General features: G+C 46.3%; 1 protein-coding gene across 1 annotated transcript in view; it reads right to left on the bottom strand.

The window, feature by feature from the left end:
• LOC144592233 (phospholipid-transporting ATPase ABCA1-like) overlaps positions 1–11,199 on the bottom strand; it is a 136,296-nt gene extending 125,097 nt beyond the window's left edge. The window contains 1 exon segment of the mRNA XM_078396766.1: positions 11,038–11,199. The gene's annotated coding sequence lies outside the window, so the exon portion shown is untranslated.
• Between the last annotated feature and the right edge of the window lie 1,741 nt (positions 11,200–12,940).

Below are 12,940 nucleotides of genomic sequence, written 5' to 3'. Positions count from 1 at the left end.
ATTACATCCCAACTTCTATACTCGATGCTCTGATTTATAAAGGCAAGCATACCAAATGCCTTCTTCACCACCCTATCCACATGAGATTCCACCTTCAGGGAACAATGCAGTTATTCCCAGATCCCTGTTCCACTGCATTCCTCAATTCCCTACCATTTACCCTGTACGTCCTATTTTGATTTGTCCTACCAAAATGCAGCACCTCACACTTATCAGCATTAAACTCCATCTGCCATCTTTCAGCCCACCCTTCCAAAAGGCCCAAGTCTCTCTGTAGACTTTGAAACTCTACTTCATTACTAACTACACCACCTATCTTAGTATCATCTGCATATTTACTAATCCAATTTGCCACACCATCATCCAGATCATTAATGTAAATGACAAACAACAGTGGACCCAACACAGATCCCTGGGGCACTCCACTAGACACTGGCCTCCAACCTGACATACAATTGTCAACCATTACCCTCTGGTATCTCCCATTCAGCCATTGTTGAATCCATCTTGATCAATATGCATTCCTCAACCAACACGAGTTAAATCAAACAGCCACTTATAAACTCGGTTTTTGTGAGGACATGCATGTGCAAAATTCTATTATGGAAATGATAATACTTCAAAAAGTAACACACCAGTTGGAAAGCACCGTGGGCTGTCCTGCACGATTATGAGTACTGTATAAAAGCCGATCATTTTTCACCAAGATTCACATCTTCAGTTGAAAAGTACATGCAACTATAGACACCTTAGCAGGAACATTTTTTCAATTGGTAATCTTAATTTTCATCAAATTAAAAATAATCAATCCACTACCAACACATTTCAAACGATGGCTTTATTTTCAAAAATAATGCTGTAAATCGAGGCGATGGTCTTGTCTTGCTTTGTGGAAATGTCTGGTTGAGTGGGGAAGGAGGTCACGGGATGACGGTTTGCAAACATATCAGATCTGCTTTCCTTGTGCATGTACAAAAGTTCTGATCTAAGCATTTATGTTTGAAGCAACCAATGCTGTTATCATGCTTGGATTGTGTAATTATCACGCATAGCTGCTTAGTTATCATAAGCAAGTTAAGGTTTGCTTCCAAGGGTCATAATTTAAAGCAATCCGAAATGACTGTTTGTGCCATTCTGTCTTACCTCAACTTGTCAGGGATTCAAAAAACGTACAGACTTACAAAAATAAATAACTGGCACAGCTGTAGGCACATGTAGATGTAATTAAATTATCCTCTTTTCTTTGCATTTTAGGATTGCAATGTATCCAATGCCCTCAGGGAGTCCATTAGCACCATCTTTTCCTGCCTCAGTAATTTACTTCATGATCAAATTTGTTACTCTGCAGCAAGATACTTATAACTTAGAGTGAGTCTGCCTCCATTCTACTGTAATGGTCTCTCATCTGGCGGATCAGGCTTACAGCTCAATTTAGCTGTCAAGTCAAGTCAACTTTATTTGTCACATACATATACAAGATGTGCAGTGAAATGAAAGTGGCAACGCCTGCGGATTGTGCTAAAACTACAAAACAGAATAGAATTATTTTTTTAACACAAAAAATAAATTAATGCAGTAAATAAAATTAGTCCCTGGTGATATGAGAGTTAACAGTCCTGATGGCCTGTGGGAAGAAACTCCATCTCATCCTCTCTGTTTTCACAGCGTGACAGCGGAGGTGTTTGCCTGACCGTAGCAGCTGGAACAGTCCGTTGCCGGGGTGGTAGGGGTCCCCCATGATCTTGCTGGCTCTGGATCTGCACCTCCTGATGTATAGGTCCTGCAGGGGGGGCGAGTGTAGTTCCCATAGTGCGTTCAGCCGAACGCACTACTCTCCGCAGAGCCTTCCTGCTCTGGGCAGAGCTATTCCCAAACCAGATTGTGATGTTTCCGGACAAGATGCTTTCTACAGCCCCAGAGTAGAAGCACTGAAGGATCCTCAGAGAGACTCTGAATTTCCTCAACTGTCTGAGGTGGTAAAGGCGCTGCCTTGCCTTACTCACCAGTGCGGCAATGTGTGTTGTCCATGTCAGATCCTCTGTGATGTGGACTTCCAGGTATTTAAAGCTGCTCACCCTATCCACAGTAATCCTATTTATCTCCACTGGCGTGTACGTCCTCGAATATTGAGCCCTTCTAAAGTCTACAATCAGCTCCTTAGTTTTTGTGACATTCAAGAGGAGGCTGTTGTCCTGACACCAGAGTGCCAGATCAGCCACCTCCTCCCGGTAGACCTCCTTGTTATCGGAGATCAGGCCCACCACCACAGTGTCGTCAGCAAACTTGATGATGGAGTTGGAGCTGAACCTGGCCACACAGTCATGTGTGTACAGGGAGTTGCTAAGAACGCAACCTTAGGGGGATCCTGTGTTCAGGGTGAGGGGGTTAGATGTATGTCTCCCCATCTTGACCACTTGGGGCCTGGCGGTGAGAAAGCTCAGGACCCAGGCACACAGGGGAGTGTTAAGCCCCAGTTTCAGCAACTTCAGCTGGTGGACAAATGTAAAGCAAGTCTAATATTCAAATACAGTAAAGGGGAAGTGCAGCATTGCCCACAACATTATCATCAGCGTGGGATATCTCAACTGCATATTCATTCAAGGGATGAAAGAATCATGGGATCTGATAGCACAGAGGAGGCCATTCTCCTCATCATGCCTGTGCTATATCTTTGAAAGTGTTTTCACTTTGTCCTTCTGCCATCGCCCTTTCCGCAAAGAACAGCAACTTTTATTTCCAGTTTAAATCCAATTTCCTTGCATCATTTTGGTATCTATTAACTCTGATAAAGTCTCCCTACTGTGAATTAGAGAGCACAACTCTGCTAAAGCCCATCTTTGTAAAAAGCTAATACTCTTGCTCAAAAATATTACCAAGATCAATGAGCTTCATAATATTTCATTCCATTGTACAGTACGGTACGGTAGCGCAGCGGCACGGTAGCGCAGCGGTAGAGTTGCTGCTTTACAGCGAATGCAGCGCCGGAGACTCAGGTTCGATCCTGACTACGGGTGCTGCACTGTAAGGAGTTTGTACGTTCTCCCCGTGACCTGCGTGGGTTTTCTCCGAGATCTTCGGTTTCCTCCCACACTCCAAAGACGTACAGGTATGTAGGTTAATTGGCTGGGTAAAAAATGTAAAAATTGTCCCTAGTGGGTGTAGGATAGTGTTAATGTGCGGGGATCACTGGGCGGCACGGACTTGGAGGGCCGAAAAGGCCTGTTTCCGGCTGTATATATATGATATGATATGATATGAAGAGAAAAATATTGTGCGGGAGAAACTTGGTGAATAAAACATCGTCTGTCCTTTTCCCTCCACAGAAGCTGCCTGACCTGTTCAGTTCCTCCAGCATTGTTGCTTCGCTAAAAATTCCAGCATCTGCAGTTGCTTTTATCTTCTTTGGAAAGTTACTGGTGTTTCTATGACTATGTGATATTTTGATTTGTTATAACTTCGCCTTAAAGAAAAGATTCTTCATCTCCTCTTTGCCAATTATCGATGTTCTTTAATTTTCAACCCACCTGCCAAAATAAGCAATTTCTCAATGTATACCAAAGCAATTCCCTTCACAATTTTGTCCAATTATAAAAAAACTGTCTCAACCCTCTTGCCAGATCTGACGGAAACATTTCAGGCTTCCCCAGCCTCCACATATAAGCAATCCTTGACATCATTCTCATGAATCTCCTCTGCATTCACACCAAGGTTTTAGCATTACCTGAAATTGAATGCAATACTCCACATGAGTCCCAACTCATATTAAAATCTCAACTGATGTATTGTGTTCAGTTCTAGGCTTTTCGTCATTGCTTTTATTCACCATTGTTCTATCAAAAAAGCTAAGATCTTCATGTGTTCTTTTTAAGCAGCACCCTCAACTCACCCGCTACCTTTAAAAATGTGTACCCTGTGGATCGCCGATCATACTCAGATTGTGTGTATTATGCCTGTATGAGGTTTGATGGAATTGTGCAAGTAGAATAAACCCATTCATCCAATAAATCCATAAATCAGTGTGAAATAATCCCACCTTCATCTGGCAAGATTGTGAAAAAGGGGCAGCACAGTGGTGCAGCAGTAGAATTGCTGCCTTAGAGCACAAGAGACCCAGGTTCGATCCTGACTACAGATGCTATATGTATGGAGCTTGTATGTTCTCCCTGTGACCAAGTGGGCTTTCCCTGCATACTCCAGTTTCCTCCCACATTCCAAAGATGTACTATTAATTGTCTTAGGAAAAAATTGTAAATTTTCCCTCGTGTGAAGGATAGGGCTGTTGCATGGGGATCCCTGGTCGGTGCGGACTCAGTGGGCCGAAGGGCCTGTTTCCGCACCATATCAGTAGGTCATTTACCAATCTACTAATCCATACATGTTGACAAATGAACCAGACAGGAGGTCAAATCCCAGCAACGCAGCTGGTAACATAAAATGCATTAATTAAATAAATACAATTTTTAACAGTGTCTGTGCTTGTGATCATGAAGCTACCCTTCTCTCGGTTATAACATTTCACGTGGTTCATTATTGGTCTTTAAGGATGGATTCTGGTGGAGAGAATCACAGCAACATGTCTCGTTCTTAACTTCCCAGCAATTTACCCAATTGCCAAGAAGGCAGATGCCACCACCTTGGCAGTGAGGCCCACAACAGTCCCAAAATAATTATTTTTCTACGTACACCATGGAATGTTTAATCTGCAGTTGCATGTGGGATGCCTCATTGGAATGAAAATAAGATTATTATAGTTGATATTATAATTGGTAAAATGTTTTATGAACCTATTAAAATATAAAATGTCAGATGGAAAACTGCTAGTCAGCAAATTAAACCTGGCACAAATCGTCACTGCACACCTAAACATCATGCCCTCAGTATTTTCTTCGGCAAAAAAATCAAATAATCTCCTGGGAAAGGTGAAAAACAGATAAGAGAAATCTAGGCCAAGGCAAAAGCGATACAGTTATGGGAAAATCCTACCGAACTCACTGAAACAAATAAAATAAACTGTGACCATGAGCTACATACCCAAACAATTTATATATATTTTTTCTACACTCTACAAAATTAGCCACAACAAGGAAATCACCCAAAGCTATTGTGTACTGTTACAGAAAATTGCCGCTCACCACACAATCTACTCATTTATTACACGTGTTGAAACCCCTTGCCCAAAGAACAAACCTTCTTATGCTTCTGTGACATATGGCTCATTTTCCATAAGCTACCCTATCTGTCCACAAAGACATAGAACACAGTACAACACAGGAACTGGCACGTTGGCCCATGATGTCTCTGCCCAACACGATGTCAAAATAGGCTAATTAATTCTGCCTGCACGCGATCCATATCTTTCTATTCGCGACATATCCATGTGCCATCTGAAGCTTCACAAAACACCACCATTTTAACAGTTTCCACCACCATTCCTAGCAGTGTGTTCCAGAACTCTGTACAAAGAACTTCCCCACACGTCACCTTTGAACTTTTACCCCCTCATCTTAAAGCTATCCCTACAAGCATTTGGCATTTCCACCTTGGGTAAAATGATTCTGACTGTCTACTCTATCTATGCCTCTCTTATTTTTATAAACGTCTATCAGATCTCCCCTAAGCCTCTAACACTCCAGCAAAAATAATCCAAATGTGCTCAATCTCTCCTTACAGGTAATACCCTCAGCATCCTGGTAAACTCTCTGCACCCTCACCAAAGAACTTCACATCTGGGGCAACTAGAAGTGTGCACATTACTCCAAATAAGATCTAACCAAAGTTGACACAGGATGTTCAACATTTTAAATGCTTCAATTAATGGTACTTTGTAGCTTTTTTCCGGCCCAGGCCTTATTTGATACATTATGGATCAAAATTGGACATGGAATTCCAAACCTAATCTGGGCTCGACTAGCTAGTTAAACTATGGTTCTTTAAGGACCTGTCCCACTTAGGCGATTTTTTAGGCGACTGCCAAAGTCGTAGCAGATCGCCGAAATTTTCTTTTACCCTATGACAATGCCGAGTCAGTTCGAGATTAATAATAATAATAATATATTCCTTTATTCGTCCCACACCGGGGAAATTTACAGTGTTACAGCAGCAAAGTGGATAGCAAGAGATCATTCATTATAAATAAAAGATACATAAATTGTCGTCAGTTTTCTGTGTGTTCTTAGCTGTTATTGTTGACTCGTCTGCTGGGAGCAGTGCTGAGCGTGCAGTCTCACAGCAGCGGGAAGGAAGCACCTCCTATATCTCTCCTTCAAGCACTTGGAGTGAAGGAGTCTGTCACTGAAGGAGCTACTCAGTGCAGTGACAGTGTCCTGCATGGGGTGGGAGTCATTGTCCAGCAGCGATGTTAGCTTTGCCATCATCCTCCTCTCTCCCACCACCTGCACTGAGTCGAGGGGGCAACCCAGGACAGAGCTGGCCTTCCTGACCAGCTTGTCGAGTCTCTTCCCTTCCACCGCTGAGATGCTGCTGCTCCAGCAGACCACTCCATAGAAAATGGCCGATGCAACCAGTGTGTTGTAAAAGGTCCTTAGTAGTGCCCCCTGCACTCCAAAGGACCGGAGTCTCCTTAGCAGATAAAGTCTGCTCTGGTCCTTTCTGTATAGCGCATCGGTGTTTTCAGTCCAGTCCAGTTTATTATTGAGGAAGACACCCAGGTACTTATAAGAATCCACCCTCTCGATGTCCATTCCCTGGATGTTCACTGGTGTTGGGGGGACCTGGCTGCACCTGCGGAAATCTACCACCATCTCCCTGGTTTTCCCCGTGTTGATCCGGAGGCAGTTCCGCTGGCACCAGTCCACAAACTCCTTGATCAGTTCTCTGTACGCCCTGTCCTCGTCGCCCGTGATGAGGCCGACGATGGCAGAGTCGTCAGAGAACTTCTGTACACCGTCTTTGGAAACATTGCGAAATTCCCACGCTTATCAATGCTTCTCCGGCATCCTAATTTTCGCTGAAATCACTGACAAGTCTGTAATTACTTGAGAGTTTTGAACTATAACATCGTGCCCGGGTTACTTGAAAACCAAGCTTCACGGTAACAAGACATAAACTGGATTAACTTCCAGTTTACTAATGGCAGTATTAAGAAATTTAATTTTAAACGTGGTTAAATGGATTTTTGTGCGGAGTGTGGGCATTCTTTGAAAATGTACGGGAGATGCATATCTGGTTTCTGGGTTGCATATCTGGGTTGGGAGCCTACTTTAAATGTAATCGCTGATGGCCATAAACATCGCGAAAATTCCCACGCTTACCTGACCGTCAAACTGTCACCTCCAATGTACCTGTCAAATGTCCTGACGGTAAATAAATTGGTTAAACACAAGTATTTTATGGTATCTTCAAATGACTTTACTTAATTTAATATTACGTGCTTCTAAACGCATCTAAGACAAGCTAGCAAACCTGGGGACAGCATGCGACAGCGCCCGCAATAAGCAATAATACCTGGCGACAAGCCAGCTGTCGCCGAGAAATTTCAATCCGGTTGATTTCTCAGCGACGCGCCGAGATCCACTACGATTCTTTGAAGACTCCTCATGATCATGCCCGCGACACCCCGCCAAACTGTCGGCGACAGACTAGTCGCCGGCAGTCGCCTTAAAATCGCCTAAGTGGGACAGGCCCTTTAGTTCAACACTCCATCTTCCACACCACCTATGGCCTTTCTTTGCTTTTACCCTTGGTTTCTCTGCAAAGGTCGTGTAACAACATGTGGCACTTGTACATTATCAAAACTAGGTCCCTTTCCCACATGACAAATTGCATGTTTGATGTGCAGATGCACAGCATTAGCCTTAAACTTAAGATTAAGTTTAAGTTTCTAATGTTTAAGCTAATGTTCTACTGAAAATCTCAATCATCACTTTGTTACCACTAGATTAAATTAGTCCCGTGGTTAGCATCCCATTGCGCAACCTCCTTGAACTTGAGGATATCCAAAATTCAGTCACCCAAACATAACGTGTTCAAATTTCCTTCACCCTAGAGCTCACCGATCCACTCCAAGGGCTTACTTGCCCTTTCACTGTAAACATCTTTGGCCCCACAATCTTCCTAGATCTCTGTTATTGGGATACAGCATGGCAACAGACCCTTTGGCCCACCAGGTCCATGCCAATCATTTGGTTTAGTTTATTACTGTCATGAGTACTAAGGTACAGTGTAAAGCTTTGTCTGCATGCTATCCAGAAAGAAAAAGCTATGCATGATTATGATCAAACCGTCCACAGTGTACAGATAAAGTACACAACATTTAGTGCAAGATAAACTCCAATTAAGTCCAAATAAAGCTAGTTCAAAAGGCCCAATGACGAAATGGAAGGCAGGACCGCACTCTATCATCAACCGTCCATTATAATAATTCTACATTAATCAATTCAATTTTTTATTCTTCCCACATTCCCATCAACTTCTCCTAGATTCTTGCACTCATCGATGCACAAGCGTCAATTTATAATGGCCAATTAACCTTCCAACCTATACGTCTTTGAATGGAGGAGGAAACCGGAGCAATTCATGCAAACACACAAGGCGGCATTGAGAACATGCAAACTCCACACAGAAGGCACTCAATGCCAGGACTGAACCCATGTCTCTGAAGCTGTGACCAGCACCTCTGAATTAAAAATTAAAGCAGAACTGTATTCTAAAAATGCTGTCTTTCTGACCATGTTTTTGCTTGGGATACACTGTCACTGACAACTGTGGCTCCAGCTACAGAAGATTTTTTTTCTTAAATCTCTGTAACTCCCTCTCTTGTTTTGCAATATCCAATGCAGGATTTGCCTTCTTTGTGAAGTGTGGAAATAAACATGTACAATACCAACAGGAGCCTTGAAATTCGCCAGTCCAAAAACCTCACCAAAAATACAACAAAACTCCATGAAATTGTTTTTTTTAGGAGGCCATGCTGGGAATCCCTAACACAACCATCTCAATGTTGATTTGATTCATCACTCTAGCAGCACCCTGTTCAGTTTCAATATCTTTTTAGTACTGTCAGAAATGACCCATTATTATTTTTTGTAACAACTTTCAACATAAATTAAATTGAGTTAATGGAGCTACAATTTCCTACTTTTCAATGGGAGAGCCTTTCAAAGGCTAATTAATTCAAAGATTTCCTCCTCCCAATCTGTGGGAACAGTCGCTGTAGCTGGTGAGCTATGAAATTTCCAATTCACTTGATGTAGCCAATATTTCCTTGAGCAAACAGGAGTATGGGTCCACTACCGATTTTCCAGCACCCTTGTTTCCAGAGACTTGCCATATTATCCGTTTACTAGACCAACAGAGGTCTTGTAATTATGGTACAGCAATATACCTCTGACCCACTAATTATATCCATCCGATGTCTCTAAAGCACCATGGACTACAAGAAACATAAAACAAATATTAAGTGCAAATTAATTTTGTACCAAAACTTGCATTTCTTGCAAGGGGCAGGCCGGGCGGCAGTTAACGAATTGGCCTCGAGGCTTCCGGCTGCCCATGGGGCCGAGGTGCCCCTTCCCCGGCAGGACTACCAGCCAGACGACCCAAGATTTGCTGAATCCGCCGAAAATGTGGTAGGGCAGGTGCGTTTACCAATGGTACCAGAAGGGTTCACCCAGGCTGCCGAGATACCTACAGAAAATCAGCCTCGGAAGTCGGCAAGTCCAAATATGACTTATTTCCAGTTTTCCCCATTCACTTACATTGGCAAAATCACGGTTTCTAATGACTTTTTAGATGCTTTATGAATTGCTCAACGTTAAAAAAAATATTCACTGAGGACTTTCCCACGAATTTACTCAGATCCCAGGAAGGGAGAGCAAAATGCTTCCTGAACAATTGTGAAAACAGGGATTAGAAGGTGCACATCCTCAGTATTGTCACCTGTGATCCTCAATCTCTTTTTCTTTTCTTTATATAATTGCCTTTAGAACGTGACAAGCATCTAGGGGAAAAACCAATAATACAAACATCGACCAGCAGCAAACCACGTTTCTGGTCACTAAATTGATCAGGGGCTGTGCAACTGTCAAAACCCGAGAAAGTGTTTGCTGCTTCAAGATAGACGCAAAATTCAGAAGGGTCTCGACCCGAAACGTTACCAATTCCTTCTCTCCAAAGATGCTGCCTGTCCCGCCAGCATTTTGTATCTGTCTTCGGTTTAAACCAGCATCTGCAGTTCCTTCCACTTCAAGAAATGGTTAATTGTAAGAAAGATGCCCCCCTTCTCCGCACCAGACATTTTCAAAAGCACTTCAACTCCAACACCCCTGATACTTAAATACATTTTGATGTTTCAAAAAAAGTTTGCACCAAAGAGGAATTGAGGATATTTTGCAATAGGAATAGAATAAAGAGGGGGGAAAGCCAACTAAAGTGTTTGGCTTACTTTTTCCCAGGCTCATCTTTGCAACTCGTTGCACCACTTTATTCTTTCTACACACGACATAGCAAGAATTAGTGATATTTCTGTCCCATCTCACCCCGACTGTGGGAACCAAAACATCGCGAAGTGCGAACTAAGCCATTTTCCTCGCTAATGCCAACACGGCTTCTAGTTTCTTCATCATTAAAACTAGAGGCTGGGGTGTTTTCTTTTAAAAAAAAATAATGGCACAGAAACACAAAATGATGAAATGAACTTGGGACTGTTGTTCTCAGGGCTAGAAAGTGCATCAAATTGATCCGACCAACAAAGTTTAAGGGGAAAAAACTTCCCACACTTCTGATGAAGCAGGGTGCCGATGGCCATTGGCTTTGTTTTACAGCGATCAGCACTCAAGAATCAGTAAAAGCTTTAACCAACAAAAGACAACATCTCCATTGTTCTTTAAAAACACCATTTAATCCACGCCTTAAAACAAGAAAAATAAAATCCTTTGCATTTATGTCATTCAGATGGAGGAGAATTCATTCCGACTCGAAACAAAAGGTTCCCAATCCCATTTTAATCTCAGGAGCAACGTTAACGTCTCTTTGTTTTTAAGAAAACCTGCACAATCGGTAAAGGACGGAATCTCTCACCTTTCCACACAGGTTTTGCTTTCAGTCCCGTTTCATTTCCAGTGAGAAGTGCCTGTGAATAGCCGCGAAGGGCTGGCTGGCTGGCTGGCTGGCTGGCTGGCTGCAGGATGAGCGGTCTCCGTTGTGTGCTGTGCTGGCTGGCTGCAGGATGAGCGGTCTCTCTCCCTCTCCCTCTCCCTCTCCCTCTCCCTCTCCCCCTCCCTCCGTTACAAGCACAAGCGAGGGTTTTTTTTTAACCTCCAGTAGCTCAGCTACAGCTGATCGAAATCTCGAGGTTACTATCGGTCAGACGCGCTCCCAGCGCTTGGGCTTTTGCTGTGGACTGGTGTTTAGGTGTTCGCTATCTGCTGGACGAGGAAGCACATGGTGAGGTGAAGGGAAGGAAGGGGAAGACTCAGACCGTTTTAACCCGGGGCAAAAGTTGACTTAGCTGGGGGAGGGGGGGGGGGGGCACTGGTGAGAGGGGGCACTGGTGAGGGGGGGCGCTGGTGAGAGGGTGCACTGGTGAGAGGGGGGGCACTGGTGAGAGGGGGCACTGGTGAGAGGGAGCACTGGTGAGGGGGGGCGCTGGTGAGAGGGTACACTGGTGAGAGGGGGGGCACTGGTGAGGGGGGGCACTGGTGAGAGGGAGCACTGGTGAAAGGGGGCACTGGTGAGGGGGGGCACTGGTGAGAGGGGGCACTGGTGAGAGGGAGCACTGGTGAGGGGGGGCACTGGTGAGGGGGGGCGCTGGTGAGAGGGTGCACTGGTGAGAGGGGGGGCACTGGTGAGAGGGGGCACTGGTGAGAGGGGGGGCACTGGTGAGAGGGGGCACTGGTGAGGGGGGGCACTGGTGAGAGGGGGCACTGGAGAGGGGGGGGCACTGGTGAGAGGATGCACTGGTGAGAGGGGGGGCACTGGTGAGAGGGGGCACTGGTGAGAGGGGGGGCACTGGTGAGGGGGGGCACTGGTGAGAGGGGGCACTGGTGAGAGGGGGCGCTGGTGAGAGGGGGCGCTGGAGAGGGGGGGGCACTGGTGAGAGGGGGCACTGGTGAGAGGGGGCGCTGGTGAGAGGGGGCACTGGTGAGGGGGGGGCACTGGTGAGGGGGGCACTGGTGAGAGGGGGCACTGGTGAGGGGGGGGCACTGGTGAGGAGGGGGCACTGGTGAGAGGGGGCACTGGTGAGGGGGGGCACTGGTGAGGAGGGGGCACTGGTGAGAGGGGGGGGGCACTGGTGAGGGGGGGCACTGGTGAGAGGGGGCACTGGTGAGAGGGGGGGCACTGGTGAGAGGGGGGGCACTGGTGAGAGGGGGCACTGGTGAGAGGGGGCACTGGTGAGGGGGGGCCACTGGTGAGAGGGGGGGCACTGGTGAGAGGGGGGCACTGGTGAGAGGGGGCACTGGTGAGGGGGGGCACTGGTGAGAGGGGGCACTGTTGAGGGGGGGGCACTGGTGAGAGGGGCACTGGTGAGAGGGGGCAATGGTGAGAGGGGGCACTGGTGAGGGGGGGCACTGGTGAGAGGGGGCACTGGTGAGGGGGGCACTGGTGAGAGGGGGCACTGGTGAGAGGGGGCACTGGTGAGGGGGGGCACTGGTGAGAGGGGGCACTGGTGAGGGGGGGGCACTGGTGAGGAGGGGGCACTGGTGAGAGGGGGCACTGGTGAGGGGGGGCACTGGTGAGAGGGGGGGCACTGGTGAGAGGGGGCACTGGTGAGGGGGGGCACTGGTGAGAGGGGGCACTGGTGAGGGGGGGGCACTGGTGAGAGGGGGCACTGGTGTGAGGGGGCACTGGTGTGAGGGGGCACTGGTGAGGGGGGGCACTGGTGAGAGGGGGCACTGGTGAGAGGGGGCACTGGTGAGAGGGGGGGCACTGGTGAGGGGGGGCACTGGTGAGAGGGGGCACTGGTGAGGGGGGGCACTGGTGA

Source organism: Rhinoraja longicauda, chromosome 3 (genome assembly GCF_053455715.1).
Source record: "Rhinoraja longicauda isolate Sanriku21f chromosome 3, sRhiLon1.1, whole genome shotgun sequence".
Classification (NCBI taxonomy): Eukaryota; Metazoa; Chordata; class Chondrichthyes; order Rajiformes; family Arhynchobatidae; genus Rhinoraja; species Rhinoraja longicauda.
Note: the sequence above shows the minus strand (reverse complement) of the source record. Positions and strands in the feature narration are given on the sequence as shown.